At 50.4% G+C, this 15653-nt stretch overlaps 1 protein-coding gene across 7 annotated transcripts in view; it reads right to left on the bottom strand.

Annotated features, from left to right (window-relative positions):
- LOC138681513 (heterogeneous nuclear ribonucleoprotein L-like) overlaps positions 1-15653 on the bottom strand; it is a 193298-nt gene that overhangs the window by 59485 nt on the left and 118160 nt on the right. The window lies entirely within an intron of this gene.

Raw genomic sequence — 15653 nt, 5'->3', positions numbered from 1 at the left:
CCATAGACCATGAAAAACAGGGATTTTTGTGTACTCACCAAAAAAAAATCCTTTTCTCCGAGCCAATCATTGGGGACACAGGACCATGGGTGTTATGCTGCTGCCACTAGGAGGACACTAAGTAATACAGAAAGAATAGCTCCTCCCCTGCAGTATACACCCTCCTGCTGGCTCTAAGTGAACCAGTTCGGTAACAAAGCAGTAGGAGCTTAACATTTAACCAGGATGAACTATGTCAAAACCAAGCCAACACAGAAAACCAAAGCAGTTAGGCTAACAGGGTGGGTGCTGTGTCCCCCAATGATTGGCTCGGACAAAAGGATTTTACGGTGAGTACACAAAAATCCCTGTTTCTCCTACGCTTCATTGGGGAACACAGGACCATGGGACGTCCTAAAGCAGTCCCTGGGTGGGGAACAATCAACTGTAATTGCTCCTTGTACCCACAGGTTACAGATGCGGCACAGCCGCCTGCAAAATTCGTCTGCCGACGGTTGTATCTGCCGAGGCCAGAGAATGAATATGGTAATGTTTTGTAAACGTATGTAGACTGGACCAGGTTGCAGCTCTGCAAACTTGTGCTGCCGAAGCTTGGTGCCGGATGGCCCAAGACGCACCCACTGACCGAGTGGAATGAGCCTTAATCCCTGCTGGGACAGGATGACCTCTGACTCTGTAGGACTCCTGAATAGCTGAATGAATCCATTTGGCTATTGTCGCCTTGGAAGCAGGAAACCCCTTCCTTGGCCCTTCCGGGAGCACAAACAGGGCATCTGACCTACGGAAGGATGCCGTCTGCAAGACGTACCTCTTGAGAGCTCTCACTAAATCCAGTGTGTGAAGGGCCTTCTCGACGCGATGTACTGGGGCCTGAGAGAGTGACGGTAAGATAATCTCCTGATTGAGATGGAAGGATGAGAGAACTTTTGGCAAAAAGGACGGGGATGTGCTCAAAACCACCTTATCCTTATGAAAATTCAGTAACGGAACTTTACAAGACAAAGCCACCAGCTCTGTGACTCGTCTAATGGATGTGACCGCAACCAGGAAAGCAACCTTCCATGAAAGAAAGGACCGGGAAACCTCCTGTAGAGGTTTGAAAGGAGCTTCTTGCAAGACTCCGAGGACCAGATTACGGTCCCATGGTTCCAACGGCATCTTATAGAGCGGCACCTTATGAGAGACTCCCTGAATGAACGTCTTCACTTGTAATCTGTTGGCAATCCTGCATTGGAAAAGAACGGACAGGGCTGAAATCTGCCCCTTGAGAGAACTAAGGGTGAGACCTAAGTTCAAACCGGTTTGTAAAAATTCGAGGATGGAAGGAATGGAAAATTCAAGAGGAGAACGTCCCCGGTCGTTGCACCAGGAAAAGAAGGTTTTCCAAGTGCGATGATAAGTACGCATAGACGTAGGCTTTCTAGCGCAGATCATGGTAGAGATGACTTCCGGAGAGAAACCTGCCTGGGTTAGAACCAGGACTCATTGCCATGCCGTCAAACAGAGAGCCTCAGAGTTCTGGTGGTAAATGGGGCCCTGTGATAGCAGGTCTGCGCGATTCGGTAATCGCCAGGGAACATCGGTGACTAGTTGAACTAGTTCCACATACCATGCCTGGCGTGGCCAATCTGGCGCAATCAGGATTACTGGCACTGCCTCTGCTCTGATCTTCTTGATGACCCTCAGCAGTAAGGGGAGGAGGGAAATATATACGGAAGCCGAAAATGATGCCACGGGAGTACGAGTGCATCTGCCCCGATGGCTGTTGGATCGTGGGACCGAGTTATGAAGTCGGGAACTTTGGAATTTAGCCGTGAGGCCATCAGATCCACGTCCGGAGTTCCCCAACGACAGCAGATCTGGTGGAAGATCTCCGGATGGAGACCACTCCCCGGAGTCGAGGCTTTGACAACTGAGGAAATCTGCCTCCCAATTGTGCACTCCCGGGATGTGAACCGCAGAAATCATTAGGCGGTTTCCTCGGCCCAACGGAGAATGTAGCCTACCTTGCTCATGGCTGCCATGCTGCGGGTTCCCCCCTGTCGGTTGACATATGCCTCAGCAGTGGCATTGTCAGACTGAATCCTGATGGGACGACCCGCCAGGAAGGGATGAAACTGGAGAAGAGCTAACCTGATTGCCCGAATTTCTAAGATATTGATCGGAAGGTGTGATTCCTGAAGTGACCAGCGGCCCTGAGCGGTGTGATGTAGGAACACCGCTCCCCAGCCTAAAAGACTGGCATCTGTTGTCAGAACCAATGTACTGGAAGAAAAGACTTCCCTTGATTCAGCGCGGACTTCAATGTCCACCACCTGAGAGACTGTCTGACTTGCTGGGGAAGGAAGAACAGAGTCGAGGGAGGACAGGTTCATGTCCCAAACAGCCAGGAGGGCATGCTGTAAGGGACAGAGGTGTAATTGGGCAAATAGAACCGCCTCCATAGCTGCTACCATCCTGCCGAGGACTGTAATACTGAAGCGCAGAGAGTGAGTGCGAAATTGAGAGAGCTTCTGAGCTTCCCGCTGTAAGGCGGAGATCTTTTTCGGGGGAAGAAGCACCAACCCCCTGGGACGAGTCCAGTATCATTCCTAGAAAGGAAATTCGCTGAGCCGGTACTGGGGAAGATTTTTTGAAGCTTATCTTCCAACCCAGGCGAGAAAATAGGGATTTTTGTGTTACGCACCGTAAAATCCTTTTCTCCGAGACGCTCATTGGGGGACACAGGACTGTGGGTGTATGCTTCTGCCGCCAGGAGGATGACACTAAGTAAACTTGAAAAAAAGTTAGCTCCTCCTCCATCGTATACACCCTGACACCAGCTACCAGAGACTTTAGTTTGGTGCAAAAAGCAGTAGGAGAACAAAACACAAAAAAATAATGTAACAGCATAAATACAGAAACTTTATGTCTAGAAAAGATCCTACTGACTAATGTAATCAGATATAACCAAAGCAGCCATAAGGCTACCAGGGAGGGAGCTGTGTCCCCCAATGAGCGTCTCGGAGAAAAGGATTTTACGGTGAGTAACACAAAAATCCCTATTTCTCCTTCGCCTCATTGGGGGACACAGGACTGTGGGATGTCCTAAAGCAGTCCCTGGGTGGGAAAAATAACTCACCAGTCAAAAACATCCAGATGATGGTTGTCTATAAATGCGCCACTGCCGCTTGAAGAATCCTTCTACCCAGACTTGCATCTGCAGAGGTCTGGGAGTGGACATTATAATGTTTGACAAACGTATGCAGACTAGACCAGGTCGCAGCTTTGCAAACCTGTTCTGCTGAGGCCTGGTGCCGAACGGCCCAGGAAGCCCCCACCGCTCTTGTTGAATGAGCCTTGATTCCGGCCGGAACCGTCATGCCCATGGTGCGATAAGCCTCCTGAATGGTCGCCCTTATCCACCTGGCCAGGGTAGATTTTGAAGCAGCGTATCCCCTCCTGCGACCCTGCGGAAGGACAAATAGAGCATCTGTCTGGCGAAAAGGAGCCGTACGGGAAATATACCTCCTCAGAGCCCTCACCAGAACCAACGTATGGAGAGCTTTTTCTACACGGCGCGTAGGTGCCGGACAAAAAGAGGGCAGAACAATATCTTCATTGATGTGAAAAGATGAAACAACCTTTGGCAAAAAGGACGGTGCCGGTCTGAGAACTACCTTGTCCTGATGAAATTGCAGAAAAGGGGGACGACAAGAAAGAGCTGCCAGCTCCGATACCCGTCTAATGGATGTTATAGCCACTAAAAATACAACTTTCCAGGAAAGAAACATCAAAGAAACATCTTGCAGTGGCTCAAAAGGAGCGTTCTGTAAAGCCCTTAAGACCAGATTAAGGTCCCAAGCTTCCAAAGGAGTCTTATAAGGAGGGACCTTATGAGCGACTCCCTGGAAAAAAAATCCTGACCTGACGATTAGTAGCAATCTTGCGCTGAAAAAGGACAGAAAGCCGAAATCTGCCTTTTAAGGGTACTTGGAGCAAGCCCAGAATCAAGGCCTGCTTGAAGGAAGGCTAGAATGTTAGGAATGGAAAAAACGCAGAGGAGGCAGCCCGCGCACTCTACACCAGGAAAGGAAAACCTTCCAAGTGTGATAGTAAATCCTGGCCGAGATGGGCTTACGTGCACTGATCATGGTATCAGCTACTTTTTGAGAAAACCCTGCCTGAGTTAAAACCCAAGATTCAATGGCCAGGCCGTCAAACGTAGGACCCCTGAGTTCTGGTGGTAGGTCGGCCCTTGAGATAGAAGATCCGGCCGATCGGGGAGCCGCCATGGAACCCCGGCGAGAAGTTGTACCAGGTCTGCATACCAGGTCCGTCGTGGCCAATCCGGAGCGATCAGGATGGCCGGCACTCTCTCCGATTTGATCTTCTTGATTACCCTCGGGAGCAGTCCCAGAGGAGGGAACAGATAAGAGAGATGAAATTGGTTCCAAGACAGTACCAGCGCATCCACGGCGATAGCCTGGGGTTCTCGGTACCGAGAGACAAAACTGGGCACCTTGGCATTCACCTTGGACGCCATTAGATCCACGTCTGGAGTTCCCCAAAGATGGCATATCTGCAAAAAAACCTCGGGATGGAGAGACCATTCCCCGGAGGCTAGACCCTGACGGCTTAGGAAATCTGCCGCCCAGTTTTCTTCGCCCGGAATGTGGACCGTTGAGATCACAGAGTGATTTCTCTCTGCCCAGAGTAGAATCTGTTTTACCTCCTGCATGGCTGCCTTGCTGCGGGTGCCCCCCTGGTGATTTATGTAAGCTACCGCTGTGGCGTTGTCCGATTGAATTCGGACAGGGCGACCCGCCAGAAGATGGTGAAAACGTAACAAGGCTAGCCGAACTGCTCGAATCTCTAAGATATTGATGGGGAGATCTGATTCCCGAGGAGACCAGCGTCCCTGAGCTGTGTGATAGAAGAACACTGCTCCCCAACCCAGGAGACTGGCATCTGTTGTGACCACTAGCCAATTGGTTGGAGGAAAGGGCTTCCCCCTGAGTAGAGATGGGCTGTTTAGCCACCAAGAGAGAGCCTGCTTGATCTGGAAAGACAACCGAAATCTGCGGTTGAGAGAGAGAGGATTTCTGTTCCACACTGACAGGATTGCTCGTTGGAGGGGGTCGAAGATGAAGCTGTGCAAACGGAACTGCCTCTATGGTTGCAACCATCTTTCCTAACACCCTCATCCCGGACCGAATCGTATGAGGGTATGGTTGTAGAAGATTCCTCACTTCCCGCCGAAGGGCTAGGACCTTGTCCTGGGGAAGGATTGATAGGGCTTGAGAGGTGTCGAAAATCATGCCTAAAAAAGAGATTTTCCGAGACGGCTGTAGGGATGACTTCCTTAAATTTACCAACCAACCTAGACGGGAAAGGGTGTCCAGAGTGATGCCGACATTTTCCCTGCAAGACTGAAATGTCGGTCCCTTGATCAGCAGATCGTCTAGGTATGGCAAGACGACTATACCTCGGGAGTGCAGAATGGACACTACAGTCGACATGACTTTTGTGAACACCCTGGGAGCGGAGGCCAGTCCGAAAGGTAATGCCGTGAACTGGAAGTGTAGATTGTTTACGGCAAACCGGAGAAATCTTTGATGGAGCGAAAAGATGGGAATATGAAGATAAGCATCCTGAATGTCTATTGAGGCCAAAAATTCTCCCTTTTCCAGAGAGGCGATGACCGACCGCAGAGACTCCATCCGAAAGTGTCGAACGCGGACAAACCTGTTTAAGAGTTTGAGATCTAGGATAGGCCTCACTGCTCCGTCCTTTTTGGGCACTACAAAAAGATTGGAATAAAAGCCCTGAAACCTTTCTTCCTTTGGAACAGGAGAAATTACACCGCTGATACGGAGAGACTCTATGGAATTGAACAAGCTTTGACGGAGAGATTTGCACCTGGGAAGAACCGGGAAGGAGGAAGACGGACCAGCTCTATCTTGTAACCTGAAGATACGAGCTCTGCCACCCACTGGTCGTGAATTACCTGAAGCCAGACCTGGCGAAATAAAAGTAGATGTCCGCCTACTTTTTTGGAGACACCCGGAGGAGGCCTCCAGTCACTTGGCCGAAAATCTTTGAGTCCTAGATCCTCTGGATCTAGAAGACTGGGGACGCATTCTTCCCCCTTGGCTGGCCGTATAAGAGATCCGACCGACTCGGTCCTGATTGGGCCGACCCTGCGCAGGAGAGCCTGATGCTGGGGCCCATCTGACATAGCAAAAGGTTCTAAAACGGGCCTGAAATTGGCGCCGAAAAGGCTGTCTAGCCTTCTGCTGAGGATGCTTTTCCCTCCTGTGGAGTTGGAAATGAGCTGATCCAGCTTTTCTCCGAACAAACGACCGCCCTGAAACGGCAGGGATGTAAGATTTTTTAGAGGTAGAATCAGCCCGCCAGGACCTTAACCAAAGGGCCCTTCTGATGGCAATAGCATTAGACGCAGCCGAAGAAGCACAATCTGCCGCATCCAGAGATGCGTTAATCAGATAGCTACCAGCCATAGCTACTTGAGACGACATTTCAGCCAATTCCGCTGACACATTACCTTCTTGGAGAGCCTTAGATAACGAATCTGACCAAGATATCATGGCCCTGGCAACCCAAGTTGCTGCAAAGGAAGGAAAAAGTGCTGAGCTTGAGGCCTCAAAGACGGAACGAGCCAAACTCTCTATAAGACGATCCGTAGGATCCTTAATCGATGAGCCATTAGGGAGAGATAGCAACGTGTTAGAGGCTAAACGGGACACTGGAGGATCTACAGAAGGATTTTCTGCTCAATCACTACAAAGTTCCGAAGCAAAAGGATACCTAGCCTTCAGAGCTCTTTGCCCTGAAAAACGTTTGTCCGGGTGCTCCCGATTGCGTCGAATCAGGTCCTCGAACTCAGGGTGAGAGGAAAAGACCCTATGGGCCCGTTTAGTCCGCTTAAATGAGACCTTATGATCAGAGGAAGAGGTGATCTCGTCTTCTATCCCCAAAGACTGATTGACAGCTTCAATTAGGCTGTCTACTGACTCCTGAAACCCAGGTTTATCAAAATTAAGAGACCCTTCTGACTCGTAGTCAGTCTCAACTTCACCGCTTTCTGCAGGGGAAGGAGAGCGGGATGCGGAACTCCAGGATGCGGAAGCACCTGAGTGCCTGGGCAACGCTTTGTGATTCCGCTTTCCATGCGTCTGTCGAGTGAAAGCGCGGCCCCTGCAGGCCGAAGACTCCTGAGACCCCGAGGCCCTCTCTGAGACAGGTTGATTACCGGTCCCGGGGTCTGCAGAGATTTGATCGCTTCAGTAAGGGACGCCATGGATTGTGACAAGGACGTGACCCATTCCGGTGGAGCTACCCCAGCATCTGCCTGAGGGACCGGAGCCAGAGAGACTACTGGAGAACTGGCAGGGGGGGGGGGGCTCCTGGACGCGTTCAGAGTCACAGGCCTCGCAGAGGCGATTACTTTGGGCGTGCGGAAAAAGGGCACTACAAGATACACAACTGGTAAAAAGAACCGTGTGAGTCTTAACCCTTCTAGACATAATGATCCGTAATGCTATATCCAGGGCCAGAGACTGGGAAAAAGGGAATGCTTCAGCCAGATGGAGGGAGAAGCACTTACCCCAGTCCTGTGTCCCCACGAGTACCGTGATGGATCCTGAAAGCACGATGCGGAGCCCAAAAGCGCTGTCTTATATGCACAGCAGGCCTTAGGGGGGAGGGACCGCCAAACGATGCTGCGGCCTGGAGCAGGCCCGAAGCCGGGGCCTCAATTTTTCCCCCCTTAGAGCGAGGAGAGCCGGAACCGGAAGTGACGCGCCGGAGGGGGCGGAGCCTCACAGCGCGGTCCGATGGCCGGAAGTCCCGGCTCCAGGAAGCTGCTCCACGCCCGAAGCGGCCAGGCAGGGCCGAAGCCTCTGGGGGGACAGCGACGCTGATCATACCCGCAGCGCCGCTCCTAACGCCGCACGCCGCCGGACCATGCTGCAGCGTAGCTGCGCCACAGCGTCGCCGACATAACGCCACAGCGCCGGACAATGCTGCAGCGCCGCAGACCCAACGCCACAGCGCCGGATCACGCTGCAGCGCAGCAGTCCTAACGCTGCAGCGCCGGATCACGCCGCAGCGCTGCTGTCCCAACGCCGCAGCGCTGGACCATGCCACAGCGCCGCCACACCAAGACGCCGGCCTCAGCAGCGCTGAAAAAAAGGCACCGCACTCCCGAAGCGCAGGTAATGCCAAGAGCCCCCCTTGTCATACCGCACTATCGAAGGGTAGAACCAATGACGGTGCAGGAACCCTATCTCCATTATCCCCAGGATAAGGAGAGGGACCGTCCACCACCCCAGCTAACACCGCAGGGGTGTAGAAATCAGGGGGGAACACACGGACATCTTATGGCTAGCTACCTCAGGGTGGTCAGGGCTAGTCCGGTGAAGAATCCCACGTAGCGGGGAAGGATACGTGGAGAAACATCGCACGTACTTGCCCGTTGATGGTTTGGGGAGATCGGACCCTCAAAAAGGTCCGTCGCCCCTTCAATCCAAAGATGTTGAAAAAATCGGGTCCAACGATCCAGGACCCAGAGATGTGCCTCCTTGAGACACTAAGCATAAACTGGAGTCTCTGGTAGCCGGTGTCAGGGTGTATACGATGGAGGAGGAGCTAACTTTTTTTCAAGTTTACTTAGTGTCAGCCTCCTGGCGGCAGAAGCATACACCCACAGTCCTGTGTCCCCCAATGAGGCGAAGGAGAAAAATCCATTGTGATGTTCACGGCCTCCTCATCAAAGGCCCCTCTATACGCGCCTGCAAGGATATCGTCTAGATACAGTAGCACCACCACGCCTTCGGTGTGCAGGATGGCCACGGCGGCCGCCATGACCTTGGTGAATACCCTGGGAGTGGTGGCGAGGCCGAAGGGCAAAGCAACAAATTGGAAGTGTTGTTCCTGAACTGTGAAGCGAAGGAACCTCTAGTGAGAGGGGAAAATTGGAATGTGGAGGTACGCATCCTGGATGTCCGTAGACGCCAGGATCTCGCCTTTTTCCATGGAGGTCATGACAGAACAAAGCGATTCCATTCGGAACCATCGTACCCTGACAAACTTGTTCAGCAGTTTTAGGTCCAGTATGGGCCGTACTGTACCATCCTTCTTTGGAACAATGAACAGGTTTGAATAAAAACCTTGAAACCTTTCGCTCTGAGGGACCGGGATAATAACCCCATCTTCTTTTAGAGAGCTTATGGCTTGAAAGAACTCTGATGCCTTTGCACTGGGAGGAGAAGACCGGAAAAAACGATTTGGTGGAAGGGAGGAGAATTCTGTCTTGTATCCGGAGGACACTAGGTCGCGGACCCATTCGTCGTGAACGACGGAGAGCCACGCGTCGCTGAAGGAAAGCAGGCAGCCGCCTATTTTGAGGGTGTACCCCGGATACCACAGGGAGTCATTGTGTGGGAGATTTGCCCGGTCTGGACCCCCTTGATCCTGACTGCCTAGGCCTGCCTCTCCATGAAGGGGAAAGTTTGTAAGAAGCCTGCAGACCTCTATCCCTACACTGTGCCCGGCCGGGTCCGGAAGATGTGGAAATAGAGGACCAATTTGAGTTGGAACGGGGGGAAAAAAAAAAAAAAAAAAAAAAAATAATCGGGACTGAGCCTGCTGTTGCTGGTTCCGAAAGGGCCAAAAGGGTCTCTGTTGTGGGAGAAATTTACTCTTCCCTCCAGTGGCGTCGGAAATTAATTGATCGAGTTTTTCGCCAAAAAGGCGACAGCTCTGATATGGTAAAGAAGTCAATGACTTTTTGGAAGAAGAATCCGCACGCCAGTCCCTGTGCCATAAGGACCTCCGAATGGTGATTGCGTTTGATGCTGCTTGAGAAGCGCAGTCAGCGGCATCCAGAGACGCCGGTCACTAGAAAATCCCCAGCTCTGGCTAGATTGGTATCCAGAACAGCTGAAGGCAAGACCTCAGCCCAATGGGTCATAGCCTTAGCCACCCACGTAGCGGCAAAAGATGGAAACAGTGCGGCTGCTGAGGCTTCAAAAGCTGAACGAGCCATATTGTCGATCTGATGATCGGTGGGGTTTTTAAATCGAGGCGCCCTCTGAAGAGGATAAAATAGAGTTAGTAGCTAGGCGCGATACTGGAGCATCTACCGGAGGAGACTGTGACCAATCTTTTCTTAGATCAGGAGAAAAGGGATATTTGACTCCATGGCCTTTTGCCCTGTGAAGCGTTTATCTGGACGGATCCAATGAGATTCAACGATTTCCTTAAATTCGGGATGATTGGCGAACACTCTGTGAGCCCGCTTGGTCCTCTTAAAGGACACAGCATGATCCGTTTTAGATAAAGGTTCCTCATCTAGCTTCAGGGCCTTGTTTACTAACTCAATGAGAGAGTCGAGAGTCTCCTGATCATGTTGAAATTCCTGATCTAGGAACGTGTCAGGATCGTCCTCAGACAGATTCTCTACTAGCCCCAAGGGATGGGGAACGAGAAATGGAACTCTCAGAACCCGATTCCCGGTGACGGACTGGGGACAAAGGCAGGAGTCCTTTTCCTGGAAGAGCGAGAGCTCCTTGGTAAGGTACGAACCCTAGTGTACAAGGGGTTCTGATCATCGGAAGAGTTGTCCGTAAGAGTGCCCTGGTTAGCGGAAGGGTCTCGGAACGAGTCTAACGCTTTGGCCAGGGATGCCATAGACCGGGTAAGGGAGGTAACCCACTCAAGGGGACTAGGCTCACTTGGTTCGGTATCAGTAACAGGTGGTTCCTGAGCAGTCACCTGTTCACAAGCCAAGCATAATGCAGTATTGTGACCCCAGGGTAGAGATACCTTACAAGAGGTACAAGCAGCAACAAACACAGTGTGGGTTTTCCCAAACTTTTTGTTAGGCATTGATTAAGACCATGTAGCCTTGAGGAGAGCGCTTACTAGCAGGGGAAGGGTTAAGCTATGTTTCTGCAGCTTACCCAGGTCCTGTGTCGAGTCCCCGGGGGAGGTCTGCAATGTCCACCGAGATCAGGAAGAGAAGGCGCTTCTCGCAGAACGAGAAGCACCAGAGAGTGGGCGGCGGTAACTGCCGGTGGGCGGAGCCAATGTACCGGCCTGGAAGAGGGAAAAGCCGGGGGCTAAATTTTAAGCTTGCGGTTGCGGCCTGTAGCACCACTATCGCTATACCCACGGACCCGGGCTTTAAGGTATCTGCGGACCTCTCTTATCCCAGGGACCAGGACCCCCCAGCGCCTCGGCCCCGCAGGTGTACTCACGGTAGATGCGGTGGGCCGGTGCTCAATCCACCGTCGCCGTAGTCAGGGAGGGGGTGAAGAGCTTCTGCCACCTTCCATCATCCGCTATAACAGTGGTGATGCAGTGGGGGGCTGCACTGACACGATAAACATCATGTCCGGCTATGCACCTGGCTCCAGGAGAGGTAAATGAAGGGCTACTCCATGTGGTCGCCTGCTGTGGAGGGGGGAGATCGGAACACGAAGGAACCGTCGCCGGTAAAGTGAGCTCAGGGCTGGCATCCAACGGTGCAGGAAAGGGTACGGGAGGGACGCTCCGCGTTCTTGCCTGTTGATGGTTTGGGGGAGATCGGAACTTAGAAAGGGTCTGTCGCCCCCATTCGCTTTGTTAAGGGAAAAATAGAATAAAAATAAAAACGGTGGGGTCTGAAAGCAGACCCAAGTGCCTCCTACAGACACTAAGCAAGAACTGGTTCACTTTGAGCCAGCAGGAGGGTGTATACTGCAGGGGAGGAGCTATTCTTTCTGTATTACTTAGTGTCCTCCTAGTGGCAACAGCAAAACACCCATGGTCCTGTGTCCCCCAATGAGGCGTAGCAGAAATATACCTCTCAACATTGAAATTGCAACAACAAGAAGGAAAAGTTGTACATTTAAGTAAATCACAGGATGGATAGATGTGTTAATGAAATGCAAATTATGAAAAATGGAAATATTTTCAAAACCTCTCAATTCATTCAGTAGCGAGTGTAAGCTCCACGCACAGAAATACAAGCCCTTACATGTCATGGCATGATATCAATGAGGTTATTAATAGTTGTCCAAGGAATGTTCTGCCACGATGAATTAAATGAAGCAAGAAAATCATCAAGATCTGCTGCTGGCAGCTCCCTTGGCAATTGCCGAGTAATAACGTCCCAGATGTGCTTGATGAGAAGTCCGGATATGTTCTGGACCATGGAAGCACAATTAGACTAGTTACGTCCATTTCTCTGTAGTATCTCAGGAACCATTTTTCAACGTGACAATGCTGCATGTTCTTGTGCTACTGTGATCAGCCTACATGGCCAAAAAAAACATAACATACTCCTGTGGTCTGCAGCATCTCCACACGTCTCCCATCAATGCCCAAACGCATTCAGAGTGGTGGCATAACATTCCTCAAGAAAGCATTAATAACCTCATTGATACCATGACATGTTGTGCAAGTACGTGTATTTCAGCACAAATTAATACGGCTTAGCAGTCAGTGTACATATATATTAATATATCAACAGATTGCCATAGGCAAATAGAGATCCCCTAACTAAAGACCCTAATTAAAATATAACTTAATTCATATCATTAATATATAGCCTCTTTCCCATGATGATGCCTGTGTGGTGAAACGTGCTGGGAAGGCTAGTAGCTGACTACCGTAACTTTTATATAGCATATGCATGATAGGGAATAAAGTAAGAGGTAAGGGTCTCTGCAATAGATCTACAGTGACGACTACATAAAAACTAAATAGCAGCAAAAAGCACTTCGTACCTTTACCTGTCTAAAATAACAGGACTTTCGGTTACTCACTATAAAATCTGTTCTCGGAGCCTTCTTTGGGAGACACAGGAAACCATGGGTATATGCTGCTGCCACTAAGTACAAAAACTTAGGTCCTCCCCACAGTGTACACCCCACCAACTTATTACCAACGGATGCTGTTCAGATAGTCAGCGAAAGGTAAATCATACAATTAATCATAAATTGCCAAAGGCAAATAAACCCTATCTAAATACCATAAAAATGTACTTTTAAAGGGAACCTGTCGCCCCCAAAATTGAAGATGAGGCAAGTCCACCGGCATCAGGGGCTTATCCACAGCATTCTGTAATGCTGTAGATAAGCCCCCGATGTATCCTGAAAGATAAGAAAAAGAGGTTAGATTATACTCACCCAGGGGTGGTCCAATCCAGTCGGGGGGCCTCCCATCTTCTTACGATGATGTCCTCTTCTTGTCTTCACGCTGCGGCTCCAGTGCAGGAGTACTTTGTCTGCCCTGCTGAGGACAGAGCAAAGTACTGCAGTGCGCAGGCGCCGAGAAAGGTCAGAGAGGTCCGGCGCCTGCAAACTGCAGTACTTTGCTCTGCCCTCAACAGGGCAGACAAAGTACGCCTGCGCTGGAGCCACAGCATGAAGACCAGAAGAGGACGTCATGGTAAGAAGATGGGAGGCCCCGGACCGCGACGCCCATCGGACCGGGACCGCCCTTGGGCGAGTATAATTTAACCTCTTCTCATCTTTCAGGATACATCGGGGGGCTCATCTACAGCATTACAGAATGCTGTAGATAAGCCCCTGATACCGGTGGGCTTACCTCATTTTCGATTTTGGGGATGACAGGTTCCCTTTAATCAGATTATTTAAAGGAAAGAAAACTTTTAAAACCTATTTAGTCAGTATATGCCCCAGGATATTAATATACTACTTATTGTAATGAAATTATATTCACAGAAACTCCTAAGCCTCCTCAACAAGTTTAACCATTTAGACTGGCTTCATCAGGAAGTTGAGGCTATAATGTATAAATATTCCATAACCAAAAAATTATAGATAACAGAGACTTGGTCCCTCAGCAAGCTGAGAGCCAGACTTGCATCGAGCCCTGCCTGAAGGAACGTCAGAATAGAAGGAGATGGAAAACCAAAGGCGAGCTGTGATTGCTCTCACATGGAAGAATTCTTTCCATGTCCAATAGTAGACCTGAGATGACGGTGGCTTCCCAGCCTGGATCATCTGAATCTCTAGCTCTGACAACCTGGATGCTCTTAGAACCGCAGTTTCAACAACCACGTCGTCAAATCGAGCAACCGAGAATTCCGTTGGAAGATGGGACCTGGGAAAGCAGATATGGTCTGTCCAGAAGTCTCCTAGGGGCGTCTCTACAAGTAAATTGACAATCTCTGCATACCAGGCCCTATTGGGCCAATCTAGTGCCATTAGGATGACTGGCACTCCTGCGTTCATGGTCTTCAACAGCCTGGGAAGAAGGTAAAGGGGTGGAAACACATAAGAACGTACTAGAACCAGGGTATCACCAGAGCGTCGGCACCCATCGTGAGAGGATCGGTGGACCTGGACATGAACTATGAGATCTATCTGTTCATCCGGGATGTCATGAGATCCATGTACGGAGCACCCAACCACAGACAAATCTGATGAAGATGTCCTGATGAGACCATTCTCTCGCCGCTTGGTCCTTGCGACTGAGAAAGTCGGTGGCCTACTTGTCTACGACGGGAATGTAAACTGCCGATATGGTCGTAACCCTGTTCTCTGCCAAAAGGAAAATCTTGGAAGACTTCAGTCAAGGCCAAAGTTCCTCCCTGGCAGTTGACATATGCCACTGCCGTGGCGTTGTCTGTCTGGACGCTATCTGGTAATTCCTGAGAAGATCCTGCCTGTGGATAAGGGACAGAAGAATGGTTTTAATCAATATTCTCGATCAGAGCGAAAGTCTCTTCTGGAGACAAACTGCCCTGGACCGTTAAGTTGCGAAAGACCACTCCCCAACCAAGGAGACTGGCATCCGTTTTAACCACTTGCCAGTGGATGGGGAGGAAGGATTGACCCTGACAAATGAGAGGACAGCCACCCGTTTAGAGACGCCCAGATTCATGACAAGATCCAGACTGGACGATCCAGGGACAGAACAGACCCATTTTATTGGGAAAGGATGGTCTGCTGAAGCCTGGTGCGGAACTAAGCGAAGGGTATCGCCTCCACCATCCTGCCAAGAACCGCCATGGTCGAGTAAAGGAACAGAGGTCAAGAGGTCTTAAGAGAACAACCCCTCCATTGGAGGGCTGCTCTCTTTTCCTTGGGGAGAAAGACCCTTGCATGAAAGTTATTCAAAAGCATGCCCTGGAAATTCAGACACTGGGTCAGAACTAGACAAGATTTTGACCTGTTGACTATCCAGCCGAGCAGAGACAGGGTGTCGAGAGTAATGGACAGGATTTCCTGGGCTAAGGAGAAGGACAGAGCCTTGACAAGGATATGGGAGAGGTAACGCAAGACACTAGACCCCTGCTACATAGGATGGCCATCACCGCTGACTATCTTTGTAAAGACCCTGCGTGTGGTTGCCAGGCCAAATGGCAGAGCGACGAACTGGTCGATACTGTTGAACCGCATAAAGCAGAAATCTGATGACCAGGATAAATAGCGACATTGTGAGAAGCATCATGGATATCCACCGAGCACAGGATCTCTTGTAATTCCATGGAAGCAATTAACGAGCTAAGGGATTCCATTCTGAAATGACGAAGATGAACCCTCTTGTCCAGTAACTTGAGATTAAGGATGGGTCGAACGAACCCATCCTTCTTTGGTACTACAAAAAGGTTTGAATAGAAACCTGTAAAATGT

This window comes from Ranitomeya imitator, chromosome 5, assembly GCF_032444005.1.
Source record: "Ranitomeya imitator isolate aRanImi1 chromosome 5, aRanImi1.pri, whole genome shotgun sequence".
In the NCBI taxonomy this organism is placed as follows: domain Eukaryota; kingdom Metazoa; phylum Chordata; class Amphibia; order Anura; family Dendrobatidae; genus Ranitomeya; species Ranitomeya imitator.
The sequence above is the reverse complement of the archived record's forward strand: the minus strand, read 5'-3'. Positions and strand labels throughout refer to the sequence as shown.